Here is a 15093-nt window from a genome sequence, read left to right on the forward strand (position 1 = left end):
GTGTGTGGATGGAGCGGGTCGGCAGGAGGCAACTGTGTTGTTGTTCAGTTTGGAGGGCTCGTTGGAAAAGCTGTGGGAGGAGGAGGAGGTTCAAACGCTGGTCACCGCACCAGTGAGCACGAGGGACGAAGCACGAAGACTCCTTCCCTCCGTCACTGCCGCACACATGATGCTAACAGGCTGAAGTGATGCTAACAGACTGACGTCTTTTCCCGTCTATTAATATTTTTTCTCAACGCCGCTGAAACTTCCAAATTGTGCATCTGCGCTTGCAATCTGCCCGAACCTGACAATAACAACACTCCCTCAGTAATTACTGCGAGTGGGCGGTTATCTGTGCTCATGTGAGTGAGCGGGAGGATGGACAGTGTGGGAGCTGCACTGACTGCACACAATGTGAAGTAGCTGCAATGAACCTTTACTACCATTATGAAGAGGAGAATAGTCGCTGTTCCTGCCAGGATGAAGAGCTGCTGCACACACACACACACACACACACACACACACACACACACACACACACACACACGCATGCATGCAAACAATGACTGTAAAATGCAAATGAATGTGGAAAGACACAGTGTCACCACTGTAATGAGTAGGACAGTTAAGCAATGAGGTTGGCAAGACTTTTAACAGGTACAATTAGCACAGCAGTACGCACACACACATACTCACTAACTATGGTAAAGGCTTAGCCACAGAACAGAACAGGCAGCGAGGCCAGGACGAGGGGGACAAAGGCAGAGAGGGAGGGAGGTGAGGCAGGGAGGGAGGTGAGGGAGGGAGGGAGGGAGGTGAGGGAGGGAGGTGAGGGAGGTGAGGGAGGGAGGGAGGGAGGTGAGGGAGGTGAGAGAGGTGAGGGAGGTGAGGGAGGGAGGTGAGAGAGGTGGGGGAGGGAGGTGAGGGAGGTGGGGGAGGTGGGGGAGGTGAGGGAGGCAGGGAGGTGAGGGAGGGAGGGAGGGAGGTGAGGGAGGGAGGTGAGAGAGGTGAGGGAGGTGAGGGAGGTGAGGGAGGGAGGGAGGGAGGGAGGTGAGGGAGGGAGGTGAGAGAGGTGAGGGAGGTGGGGGAGGTGGGGGAGGTGAGGGAGGCAGGGAGGTGAGGGAGGGAGGGAGGGAGGTGAGGGAGGGAGGGAGGGAGGTGAGGGAGGGAGGTGAGAGAGGTGAGGGGAGTGAGGGAGGGAGGTGAGAGAGGTGGGGGAGGTGAGGGAGGGAGGGAGGTGAGAGAGGGAGGTGAGAGAGGTGGGGGAGGTGAGGGAGGCAGGGAGGTGAGGGAGGGAGGTGAGGGAGGCAGGGAGGTGAGGGAGGGAGGTGAGGGAGGAAGGGAGGGAGGGAGGTGAGGGAGGGAGGTGAGGGAGGCAGGGAGGGAGGTGAAAGAGATTTATATTAGGAGGTGAAAAAGTTTTGGTCTGGCAGCGAATCAATTCACGGCATTACCAAGCGGCGACACCAGAGAGGCCTGGCAATCAACAGCTGAATGGACCTCGTTACCTCAAGGTCACACACCTGCACACACACACCTGCACACACACACACACACACAAATGAAACCATACAGCGGCGGGTTTCTGCGACGTGCTGTCTCGCTGTCACACGAGTTCACTCTGGCCAGATTCATCTTTTAAATAACGTCGCCCGGCTCAAACTCCTCCTGCGAGTGAGTCTATATTGATTGTTTGCTGGAGCTCAGTGGAAGGATTAGCCGGCATCTCGTGTGGGTATTGATCGCAGACGAGTGGAGGACTTAAATGAGACTCCTAACGCTGCTTTACATCCCTCTGAGCTCCAACAGACACACTTCAAAGACACATCTGGACGTTCCCAGGCCCTGTTCACACCCGCGAGAGCCAATCAGAAGCTCTGAATTCATATCAACACACTGAGCCGTTAGCGTGATCACAGATCTGATGGTATCCATGTAGCTCACGATGCTAATCTGTGCAGACTATTGACAGAACTACAGGCCACGTTCCAAGATGGCTTCCATGTTCTTGAGTTTATTGGACCTTATTGTGACTTCGGCACCTCTGATGCATCTCTGACGCTCAGAGCTGAAGTTACCTGCCCTCTCACACAGTCAGGTGTCAGTCAGGTGTCACTGACAGGTGAGTCCTTCACAACCTTCACCGCATTAACCACATAAATAAAGGATGCTTTTGTTTTTCTGCACATTTCTTGTGTGATGACTTGTGTTGTGGCTGTCATGTGACGTACATTTACAACCACAGAGCCCAGTGCTGCTCGTCTGGGCTCGGGCTGGAACATGACCCAGTCCAGAGGGGATCAGGCCCGAGGTGGGCTGCAGCATCTGCCAGAATTACTTTAACATGAACACATGGAGGAAATGTGTTCGACCGTGGTCAGTGGTCAGTTAACATACATTCACATCAGTACGTCAGGGTCTTTTTCTAACCACAGCCAAGTTCTGAGCCCGAACCGGCCCGGACCTCATGCACAGTGTGCCACCAGGTACAAGTGAAAATTCAACCTAAAGAAATGAAACGCTTCAACATGTCTGGTTTGGGTCATTGAGCAGCTGCACTGATCAGAGATCAGATTCAGACGACGACAGCCTGTTCTGTGCATACAAACAGGCATAAGAAGAGCAGCTCTGCCATCAGTGCTTCATCTGTGTGCTGAATCGTCTCCTGTAAGAAACCTTTCTCTGGGGAACGGTTCTGAAAGATAAACCCTTCACACTCAGGAACCAGCAGTCCGACCCCTCCATATTCTTTTGGCTCTGAGGGGAAACTTGGCAGCAGAACCGGCTATTTTCTAGCCACCTGGTGCAAAAAATAAAGAATAACCTCCACAACAAGCTTCTGAGCACTGCGACTGGGTCAAATCTGCTGTGGTGCTGCAGCGAAGTGCTGCGGTCAGAGTCCAATCATCTTCAACCTCGAGTCTGAAGGACTGAAGCATCGCAAGAGGTTGTTTCTGTGACTGGAACAAGGCAATCAGTGTTCGCCTCATTAGGAATAAATTCTGTTAATTAACAGGCGCAACAATCGATAGAGGACGAGGGAAAATAGGAGAGGAGAGGCGGAGAGAGGAGAGAGGAGAGAGGAGGAAGGAGAAGTTTATATTTACGACACGGACGACAAAAGGAGGAAGAAGAAAGCATCACACAGGGATGAAATGAGAGTACGCTGTGAAAAAGGAGAAGAAGTCCGGAGCTAAAGGAGATATACTGCCTGACTAATGTGGATTTCCATTTTAACCTTGAGGAGGAATAAAAATGCTACATACACACACACACCATCCTGACTCATAAATAAGCCTGTGGTAAGATGCTCCATCCTGCTGCATGAAATCCTAAGACCTTCTAATCATCTACGGAGTGAAATACAGCACGCAGAGCCACATTATACTCCGATTGTTCCCTGAAATACGAGGCAGACATGTCTTATATAAGACTACAGCAGGGGAGAGATCTCAGTGGAGCCTCTGAAGTGGATCCATCTCAGCGGCAGCAGCCACGCAGGGCGCTTTGGCCCGGGCCTTCGTACTGGCTCCATTAGCTTGGGGTGGAGGGGGACGGGGGGACGGGGAGGAGGGCAATTTCACCCAATTTGTCTGGCCTCTAATGCGTTCATTTCTGGCCAGCAGGCGAGCTCGGGATGTTTAATTTTAAAATGCACTCCATCTCAGATTGCCCATTACACAGTGACAAAGCGCAAATCAATCCCGTGACCACAAGAGATTAAAGTCGAGTGAGAAGTCAAATCGCATCACTTCGAGTTACTTTTGGAACTTGTGAAATCAGCTGGACAAGCAGAGACAAAGATGCGTCTCCACAGTCCTGATGCTGAAACACTTTGTCTTCTGTTTAACCCAGATGTCCACTGAGTGCAGCTGCATCGCTGCAGCGTGCAGATGTTTACTGACGCTTTAATATTTCTCTGCTCTATTTTTACACAACCGCTCTGATTTTCAGCTCACATCTCTGAAGCATGAAATGTTTGCGACTTTGCCTCCATTAACGAAATGTTGCACATTTTGTTCCCCTCAGGATGAGATGTAATTGCTAATTAGCAAATGTTAGCATGCTGCCAAGCTCACCTAATTTGGCGAACGTGGCAAAACAGTACATCTGCTCTACATTAGCAGGTTAGCAATGTCATTGTGCGCATGTTAGCTGGCTGACCTTAGCATTTAGCTCAAGGCACAGCTGTGCCTAACTTCAGCCTCACAGAGCCGCTAGCAAGGCTGCGGCATCTGAAGCTAGTTCATGTTAGCAAGAGGGACAGAAATGCTGAAATCTGGAAATAAAGATACCAACAGATAGTTTGATGCAGAATTATGTAGACAAGACAAATATTCTGGGGTTGGATAACATACATACTGCTGCTAGCTCTGAGGTTTTTGTTGTCCCCTGGAGTACCGACAGGATTTGGAAAACAGAAGCGCACACAGGTAGGAAGAGCGGAATGCCACTCTGAAACAGTGAGCAGTGAGAGACCTTATCAGCCCACATACCGTCAATCAGATCAGTGAGAGTAAAACTGAAGCGTGAACACAGAGTTGAACACAAATCAAACCTCCTAAACATTGTGCTCACTGACTTCTGTCTGTCACGTTCCACCTGGCAGTGAATTAGTGGCAGTGGACAATCTAAGCCCTCAATGTAGAGGCTCTGAAAATGACCCAAGTCGTTTTAACATTTAGCCGTCGTCTCTTTCCAAAACTGATCCTTGTGTGTTTTATTTAAAGAAAGCAGTTCAGGACCATGAGGCCGGGTCAAGCCATAGTAATGTCTTTTAAAATGCCACAAGCGTTTGGAGAAAACAGAGAAACTGGAGGGAAACCGATCCCGTACCCCAAATTACACCAGTGACTGCCAATTACTGTCTCCAGTGTGAGAATCCTGCATGTGTGTCCAGTCAGAAACACACTGATGTCTGCGCAGAACGAGCCCATGCTGCTGGACGCATGACGACGCTGAGACTAACTGTCCATTATGTAGCAGGGAGCGTCAGATCCCACCTCGTTCCTGTAATGATAATGGCTCCTCACAGCTAGCTGCTAATTAGTGCTGCTGCCCGCATGTGTCTGAGGTGTGTGTGTGTGTGTGTGTGTGTGTGTGTGTGTGTGTGTGTGTTGCTTCATTATGCTGAGCACGCTCATGCAGTGTGCAGCCGCGGGTGAAACCGGCCCGCTGCTGCAGAGAAGATGAACAAAGTTAAACTCTCTGACAAACAGGTGTGGTCGGTCCCAGAGTCACCCTGACCTTATGAGTGGTCCGCCAGCAGACACACACACACACACACACACACACACACACACACACACACAAACACACGCTCATGAACACACACCTACAGAGTGTGTGTGGGGCCCAATGTGGCGCGGTGATGTCAGAGCAGATGATTTCAGTGGTCTGCGTTTGACACCACCATCTGCCTGGACGGCAGGGAGGTGAACACACACACACACACACACAAATAACTTATTTATTCACCGAAATGTAAAAATATCCAGCCTGAAATCAATTAAAATGCAGACGTCCTCTCTGTCTCCCGTGCTGCCTCCTCTACAGTGAACTGTCAGCGTCTCCTGAGTGTTTCCACGTAGCGCTGCTTTAAATCAGCGCTCAGTATTAAATGAAGTCACTGGAGACGTCTAAACATGGCTGTGACGTGAACGGCCTCGCTGCTGTTGTTCTGTTGCTTCACTGCACTTCATAAAATCACTGTTGGATTAATCAAACTGTGACACTTTCCTTCGACTTCCTACTGAAAACAGGGCGTTTACATTTCCATCTTCAGCTGTGCTGGTTCAGACCAACCTGGTTCAAACCGGACTGAGTAGGTTCTTGTTACCATGAATATGAGCCCCATGTGGCTTATTAATGTTAAAATCCTCTCTGCTGGAACCTGACGCTTAAACCAAACTGCATTCTAAAAACAGGCGTTTTATGGCAAGGTCATATTATTCTCACACTAAAGACAGAGACCACGGGCAGAACCAGCACACATGTCCGACCTGAAGGCACCTTCAGGCTTGTAGTCCTGCTGCAGTGGAGATAACAACATCTGCCGTGCTGGGCTGCTGTGATTCAAGTCCAGCCAGCTCGTACGCTGGTGACGGTGCTGCAGGATATAATTCTTCACGCTAACTTCACGGTTCCTCCCCTGATGTAGCAGGTGAGAGGAAACAGGACCGCGTCCAAACCTGTGTCCCGCTCCCTGACAGATCCACAGAGACGTCTGCATGCAAACTAAATCCACTTTATTTCTGAACGTGCCACCCCTGCACACTTTCATCCAACAATCAATACATCACAGAATCAGAGGAGCGCCTCAGCGCCTGGAGAGAAACTGAAGTGTAACAGGAAGTGCAGAGACGGCTCAAACCCAAATCTCTGGAAACAAACAAGGATTACATGTTAGAGGAACACTTCTGCTGCTCAGGCCCGTCACAGATCTGGGTCCACTGGGGACAGTATTACAGTCTCACCACCAGCACATCAACGGTTCTGATTCTAACGAGTCCGAATGTTTCTGAATGCACACTGTGGGAAACTAAATCTACTGTATTCAGGCCTAAATCTGTTGTTACTGTGTAATGTTTTTACTTCCTTACAACATTAAAGGTGCACTATGTAGTTTTGGGGAAGAGAAACAGTTTCATATTCTTTATTTACCTGTGGCGGACCCTGCCACCTTTCTACCTTCAGATTGTTCTGGAGAGCTAATTTTCCAAGTTTAGAGTCTGCTGTTATTTTCATTTCCCTCCATCAGAATGAGCAGACAGTGAACATCCAGTTCACCTGTGCAGAAGGTGTATTTTATCTGTACAAGCACAAAACAACCAGCGGCTGCTGTAGAACTGAGCCGTACCGAGGCCCGTCCATCGAGAGAGAGATTCAGACAGCCGGGTGTCAGAAACATAATCAACCAATCACGTCACCACATGTGATGGGGCAGTACAGCTGCTGGTGAAAGGGGGCGGGGCTACAAGGTCACATACTTAATGAGGTACAGTTGTAGAATCACGTTCAGGACATTTTTAGGACACCTGTTGACGTGTTCATGGACAAAACAGATTAGACCATCAGCACGGAGGCAGGTAATGGTCGACACGTAACCCTCAGTTCAACCATCAGTAATTAAGTTGGACCACTGAACACGTCAACACTTATCATCCTCTAACAGCTCAGCTCTCAGCCTGGGAGCTGGGCGAGCTGATGATGGACCCATGGAGCTGAAGAGAAGTCACTTTCTTTGTTACGTCTGCCACGAGGTCACGTTCTGTGTTCTGGTACTTTAGTTTGTCGGCTGGTTGGTTGGCTGGCTGACCGGTTGGTTTGCAGGCAGGATTACACACTACTGAACTGAACTGTGAGAAACTCAGTGAGGACAGGGTTCAGCCTGGAATAGACCCCACTAGCTTTTTGCAGCGGAAACCCCATGAAGGACGATCCGGAGCGCCGGCTGGCTGCCAGATTCAGTCCCTGGTCCAGGTGTTGACTACAGACCACAGACTACAGTGATGGTGGAGGTAAAGCTGAGGTCTGTGCCAGTTTAACAGCAGATGCTTCACTTTTTAGCCATCAGAAGTCCGAATGCTACGGCTAACAGCTAACAGTCATGTTACACTGCTGTCCGTCTGTGACTGGTGTCATTAGAGAGGACTGTTTCAGGAGCAGGGATTGATGAGCGACTCTCAGTGGACCGACCCGACACACAGCAGAATCGTTGAAGGTCCAGGTGGGTCAGCTCAGGTAGGTCAGCTCTACAGAAAAACTCCTTATCATACTGTTGCCGAGCCAATTTAAGTCTGACCTCCTTAATTAACCAATCAGGGCCGACCTCCACCCACCGCTGCTTCCTGTTATGTCTCATGTCTCGGGACGAGACCGAGCCATGTTAGCAATCTTCTCTCACACCGTTCATTTCCTCCCACTTGTCTGACTGATGACTGAGTCTCTGTCGTCCTCCACCCATCACACCACCACTCTCTCCATCTTTATTCCTCCACCTCCCTCCTCGAGGCTCCACTGGTTTGTAGATGCAGTGAACCTCCATCATCAGCACACGACTGCAAATTAGACAGCGTGTAAGTCGAGATCAGCAAAACTAATTATGTCAACGCTGGAGATGGTTGCACGCTAAATGATTCAGAACCAAGAAAGGATTTCCTAATTAGAGCGGCGCTGTGGAACTTCTGAGCTGGAAGCTGCTCGTTAGTCTGCGTTAGCGGCTTGAGCTAACGTTAGCTGCTGGGTCTGAGACGGGCCTGTGGAGGAGAAACCGACCCGAGTCCTTCACAAAGACATCAACAATCCAGCAGCATTAAAAATCCAAACAAGCCGTGCACAAAGAAAGAAGGAAAAAAAGAAAGAAAGAAAGAAAGAAAACAAAGAGCTGAAGAACGAAAACCAATTCATCAAAGACAGAGAATGACCTCGTCCGTTCTGCCAGCTGGCGGCTAATGAAAAGACATTTTTAATTATTCTGTCCCATCATGTGAGCAGGACTTCTTCTGAACACTCCTCTCTCTCCTCCTCCTCCTCCTCCTCCTCCTCCTCTCAGGGGAACACATTCCAATCACCTCCTCATGTGTTTATTATTGATCCTGTGCTGACCCGCTGCAAGGATTCAGATAACGATCAGAGCTGCGATCCATACGTGAGCCCGCTCGCAACCACACGCTCAGCAGCTGTTACAGAGCAGTTAAAGGGTTATTTCACTCAGTCTGTTCATGTCTGAATGACCTCTGACCTCTGAACTCTCGAGCAGCAGCAATTAGACGATTAATGAATTAGTCAGTCGATAGGAAACTAATCTCAGACGATCATAATTGATGATTAATTGTTTCAGCTGGTTTCATGATGCTGCTTTTCTTCCACTGCTCAGCATCAGTACTGAGATATTCTGCGCTTTCTTCTCATCTGAACTCTGAGTTTGTGTTTGGTGAACTCTTTTGGTCCCCAGAGTCATGTGACACATTTAATATTATTGCATATCCATGCACGTGCAGATACACACCCACATTCCAACAGCCCTGCATCACTCAGAGAGGCTTAATAACTGAGTAAACAAGCTGCTCTCAGAGGACAACAAGGTCCCAGAACACTGGCAGGGTCCGCCACATGTAAACAAAGTTAGACAGTATGAAACTGTGTCGTTCTTAAAGGTCAGTTTGTTTATTCAGTCTTTCTTTTCTGATTAACATTTCTTACCCAAACTACGTAGTGCTCCTTTAATCAATACATCCTGATAATGATCGTCAGAGTGATCGAACGCTTCTCTTCCTCTGCTGACGTTCGTCTTTACATCCGTCTCTCTGAGTCTTCAGCCCCTCAACTCTCTTCTCTAATTGAATTCATGATGCTGCTAAATTATTCATGAAACATATCAAAACCTCACAAATTCAACTCTGGAATTAAACATTTATGTTCTTTCTTCCCCTCTCAGTTACTGCACACACACACACACACACACACACACGCACACACACACACGCACACACACGCACACACACACGCACACACGCGTGCACACACACACACGCACACACACACACACACACCATACAATTGAACGGAGTGTGTGGATCTATAGTGAAGCAGCAGTGTGTGACGGATCGAGGGAATTCCAAAGGTCAAACAGAAACATGGGCTTTCAAATACAGACTCATACACTCACACACACTCACACACACACACACACAGGTGCTGTCTGCAGAGCACACACACACTCACACCTCGGAGTGTGTTGCAGTGTTGTCTAAGTGACGCCACACTGAGTCGAGGCTGAATGAGTGACTCACTGGTGCAGGTGACTGGCTATTTGACCGTCTGCGTCGCCAACACACACACAGACACAGAAAGTCAATAGCTCACAAACACACACACACACACACAGACAAACACACACTCACACACACACGCTGGCTCAAACAGACTGAATGGCTGCAGACAAAATGTTTTGCGTGGCGTGCGGCGGCTCGAGCGATGACTCATACCTGTCTTCAGACGCTGCTCACACCTGGGAGTTTGACTTTGCCACAGCTGGGCGGTCTGACCTGCTGTGAGCTCTCTGTAGGAGGATGTCTCACATTTGGTCAAGTGGGCAAAGAAAAGCACATCCCTGAAGCTCCTGCAGCGATGCTCTCGGCCCTCGTGGAACTACTGTGAGATCAGATGCTGCAGCTTAACGCTGTGTACACTGACCCCCAACACACGTGTTTAATCATGAAAGAGCAATTAAAGTTCAGCATTTGGGAAAATATCATTTCCTTTGTTGCCAAGAACTGGATGTGAGGGTCAATACCACACTCCTGTCTGAGTAATTAGCTAGAGCCAGAAAGACAATTAGCTTAGCCTAGCATAAAGACTGGAGGCAGCTAGCTTGAGGCACCAACTCACATCACCATGCAAAACTAAACCTGGCATCTTAGCACTAGCACTACAGTTAGCAGTAGTTAGCAGTTACCAAAGTGTCTAGTTGTGTTGACTATGAGTATGTTATCACTTCACCTCTTCCCTAATGCTAGTTAGCGTTACGATTTGATTACATCCAGTGAGTTTCATGTCCAGGCTTAAATAAATGTGTCAAAGATGTGTGTTGATATTTCAGAATTGATTCAGGTCTTTCCTATCGCTTCCCATCATGGAGCACGTTCCAACTGTCATGTTAGCGAGGAAGCTAACGTTAGCTGATGTCGAATGGAAACTAACGAGCAATCAAATATGTCGTTGTACTTGATGTCCCTCTGGATTCTCACTGTCTGTTGTCTGTCAGGTAGTGTGACATGATAACAACTTGTCAGATGAACAACAACATTTGAGCTCAAAGTCAAAAGAAAATGGCCGCCGTGTGAATACGGATACGAATAAGTGTCTTTTTCAGTATTTTAACATCTGAATACACTGTGTATAAAGTGTGTATAGAGAACTTTATCAGTGTTCTGAACGGCTCCAGCAGTGCAGATGAAGGCCGGTACTGATCCGCGCTGCTCCTCGGCCTCTTGTCCTGCAGGAGCTCTCAGTATCAGCAGCTAAGCAGGTCGGCAGATGACAGTTTGACTGCCCGTCAGCCAGTGTTGATGTCTCTGCTCCAACGAGACCAGGAGGCCCACTGAGATGCTAATCACACAGACTGGGGTGTTTTCTGCTGAATCATTTCTGTTTCTATTTCTGAGAGAGGTTTCTATTTATCTGCTTCTGGCTGTTCCTGCGAAAATGAGATTTATGAGCCGTCAGATCGAAACAAGCAGTGTTCTTGGTGCGTGTCGCTCTGTCAGAGGTCATTTCAGGAGACAGGCTGCTGGTGATCTCGCCTCAGGAACCAAACAGTCCAGCTCAGTCACAGTCAGCGCACAAAAGCTTCACGTCACAGCCGAATCTAACACGACTGTCAGAGAAGATGAAGAAATTACATCAACCAGCATCAGAGAGAAGAGACGAATCACAGAGTGTCAGTAACGTGGGGTCATATTTAGTTTGCAAAGGTCACGTCCAGAAGCTCATCAGAGCAGCTGACAGACGTGATTGATATTCCAGCATAACAACAGCACTCTGAAGCTGTTATGGATTTGGTCCAAGTCTCAAATCTCCATTCCTGCTGAGAGCAATATCCCCCCACCCAGCTCCTCCAGGAGCACTCTGGTTTAATGTCTTTCAGTCGGAGAGGAACTCAACACCTTTTCAACCAGCGGACATGAAGTCTGACAGAAAGCATCCTGGAGTCAGCACTGCAGCAGCCAGGGAGCCGGAGTGAACTGAGAATGAACCCGCCGGATGAAAGTGACTAAATTAACAAGCAGCTGGGCGTCAGCTCAGGTCCTGTACTGTGGAACTGGACCCAAGAGCACCAAACAACACCACAACCTTTATTTTGAAGGAGCTGATAAGAACAAGACAGAAACAAGAGAGACTCCTGCCAACACTCGGCAACGGCAACCGTCAAACTCACAAATCACTCTCCTCATCCTCGGAGAGGCTGGACGACCTGAACTCATAGTTTCTGGCACAATATGGACCCGAACTCTGTTTGCAGTTGACAAGCAGCCAAGAACCAACATCCCTGGTTGGAGCGCAGCCGGTGTCTTCTACACATCGCTTCCATCTCGTCTTCCTCTCCATGTGTTTCCTGTCATTTCTCCCCTGAGACTCTTTAAAAAGGCTGACAGGTTAAAGTAAAGTCACCTGTGCCGTCTTGAATGGCAGCTCGCTGTTAAAAGTTTCATCTTGGAATCTTTTTACATGCCACTTTGTTATCTGCACTCAAACTCAAACAAAGCTGCTCTGTGATGGATCACTGAGCGTGTGTGATCGTCACCACAGGTTGTTCTGTGTTCTGGTCGAAAAATGATAATATAGATAAAATGATTCATGTAGTAGAAATGGAAGCAAACAGCTGGAGCAGAGAGGAGCACTGTAAAGAGTATGTTAAAGGAGCACTACGTAGTTTTGGAGAGGAAATGCAAAGTCAGAAAAACATTTAGGGTAATAAATCAAACTCAGAAATATGTATTTTTTCCATTTCTGAATAAACGAGCTGTTCTCAGAGGAAATGATGCTCTCCAAAACATTGTTTGAAGTCAGAAAGGTGGCAGGGTCTGCCACATAAAAACAGAGTAAATCAGTATGAAACTAAAATATATAAAAATATAAAAATGAACATTAAAGGTCCATATCATGCTCCCTCTCAGGCTCATACTTGTAGTGCCTGTCTCTTTAAGACCCCCCACACAAAAAGCCCAGAGCTCTGATTGGTCAGCTCTCACAGGCCTGAGGAGGCCATGCTGAGGCTGTGACATCACAACCTCCAGGATCTCCTGAGGGGTATTTAAAGGCACAGGTTCTGAACACAGTGAGTTTCTCTGTGAACTGAGCGTTCTGATACTGTCACAGTATTGACACAGCGGCGAGTTTTATCATCAAAAATATTTCTACAAAGTTTAAACCAAGTCAGAAAATAAACAGAGAGAAAAGTGAGTCTCTGAAGACTAACAGATGTTTTTCTACAACTGGAGTGTTGACTAAATGTTCCACCTGTTCAGACTGAGTCGTATTTAGAACTGACAACACATTAACATGAAGCTGGATGTGGACAGAAGCTGATAGGCAGGTGTGTGACTGCAGCGTTACCTGTTCAGATGAAGAAGCTAACTCCACCCAGCTCACCTTCATAATTACACAACACTGTGCACATCTCCCTTTCTGATGTCGTGTGTCGGCTGGTAGGACCGTTGTGTTTGTGTGTCCGCCTCAGGGCAACAACCGCACACACACACACACACACACACACACACACACACACACACACACACACACACACACACACACACACAATCAGCTGCAGGAGCACACACAACATCAATGAATCATGTAGCTGCACTCCGGCAGCCCTCCAGCTCCCATCTGCTCACACTCAGAGACATCTTGAAGTGTTCTCACCTGCTATTAAAACACACACACACACACACACACACACACATACACATACACACACCGCTAAGAATCCAGCATGAACAAAAACGGCAGCATCGATGAGCAGTAGGCCGTTATAATCCAATAATATCCAATACAGTGAATATAGATGGCTGTTCTTGCGTTCTGGGTTCTGGGTTCTGCTCTGTGCCCGGCCGTCCTCTCTCCTTTAAAACGTGAATGTTCAGGGCCGACAGCAGAGGTTCAGCGGGGGACGGAGGTGGCGGCCGGGTCAGGGAGGATGTGTGGGCTCGTGACTGGAAGGTTGCCAGTTTAAATCTAATAACTCAGCTGGGTAAAATGTGACTGGAGGACATGAATAAGTAATGTGCTCTACTACCTCAGGATTTACAGCCACGGTGCCTTTGAGCGAGGAATCAAACATCTAATGCTCCAGAGGACGGCGCTTGTTCTCGGCAGCTCCGGAGTGTAACTGAACACATCGCTTCTCTCCACAGCGTGTGGCAGGAAGTGCTGCCTCACCTTCAACACTCACAGTGCATTTCCTCTAATGTAACCTGTTGGTGGAGACCAAAACAGGAGCTCAAATCAAACTGGACTTACATTGGTTGAATCTGAAGCTCTGCAGGTTCTGATCAGAGCTCCGGGAAGCGTGGAAGCATCGTCCAATCAGGCTCTCATCGACGGTGTCTCCAGCTGCAGCAGACGACTGTTTAAAAGAAGAACCAGAGAACAAATGTTAGGAAACCTGACCAGCCCCGACAGACAGAGACAAGTCAGCTCTGTGTGATGTTTGAGAGGCAGCAGCTGTAGGAGGTTTCACAGTGTTTAACATGTGTAACAAAGAATAACTTCCTCAACAGCAAATTTATCCAAAGTCCCAAACGTTTGACTTAACGGCCCTAAAGCACAATAACTGTGATATTCCAGGAACACCGAGATGCCATTATCAGACGGACTGCAGCGCTCTCGCTTCTCTAAACGAGTCCAATTAAGTGCGGTGGACTGATCGGCACATGAAGAGGTGGATGTGACCTCACCGCATCACCGTTGGACCCTCGCAGACATCCCACCTAACGAGCAGATCTGAGAATAACAAGCGTTCATCACACACTAAGCTGCACACACACCACTCACAGCTTCTCTGCAGTTATACATGTTTCATGTGTGTGCATGTTGGTTCTGTGGGCTCACGTGTGCAGCTGAAGCGGGTCGGAGGTAACACACGGCAGCATTTGTCCAAGTCTTTGAAGCTGTTCATTTACCACAGGTTCATTGTGTCAGAAACACATGAATGTGAAACGGTGTGTGTGTGTGTGTGTGTGTGTGTGTGTGTGTGTGTGTGTGCAGGCGTTTAATGTCCACTTTGATCCGACTGAAAGCATGTTTGAAGCAGCGGTGAAATGAGAGCAAGCAACAGATTGTGGTGGCGGTAATGACACAGGAGAAGGCTCGCAGACAGGAAATGATACGCACCAGGAAAAACAACAGCGAGACCAAGAAGACAAGCCAGAGAATGAGAAGGAGGGAGACAGAGAGAGGACAGAAATGGAATCCAGAGGAGGAAATGAGGAAAGTATCAGCGAGCCTTCAGGCTGTGGAGGCCGGAGAGGTGGCTGAGCATCAGCAGACAGACGACGGTGAAGCTGAATGAATGTTTCATCCCCCCTACAGATTAGTTTCTACATT

At 48.4% G+C, this 15093-nt stretch overlaps 1 protein-coding gene across 5 annotated transcripts in view; it reads right to left on the reverse strand.

Moving 5' to 3' along the window:
- slc8a4b (solute carrier family 8 member 4b) overlaps positions 1-15093 on the reverse strand; it is a 97368-nt gene that overhangs the window by 56454 nt on the left and 25821 nt on the right. For all 5 annotated transcript variants that reach the window (XM_037113251.1, XM_037113249.1, XM_037113248.1 and 2 more), the window contains exon 2: positions 14008-14113. The gene's annotated coding sequence lies outside the window, so the exon portion shown is untranslated. The remainder of the gene's footprint in view (positions 1-14007; positions 14114-15093) is intronic.

The sequence above is a fragment of the Acanthopagrus latus genome, chromosome 10, assembly GCF_904848185.1.
Source record: "Acanthopagrus latus isolate v.2019 chromosome 10, fAcaLat1.1, whole genome shotgun sequence".
NCBI lineage: Eukaryota > Metazoa > Chordata > Actinopteri > Spariformes > Sparidae > Acanthopagrus > Acanthopagrus latus.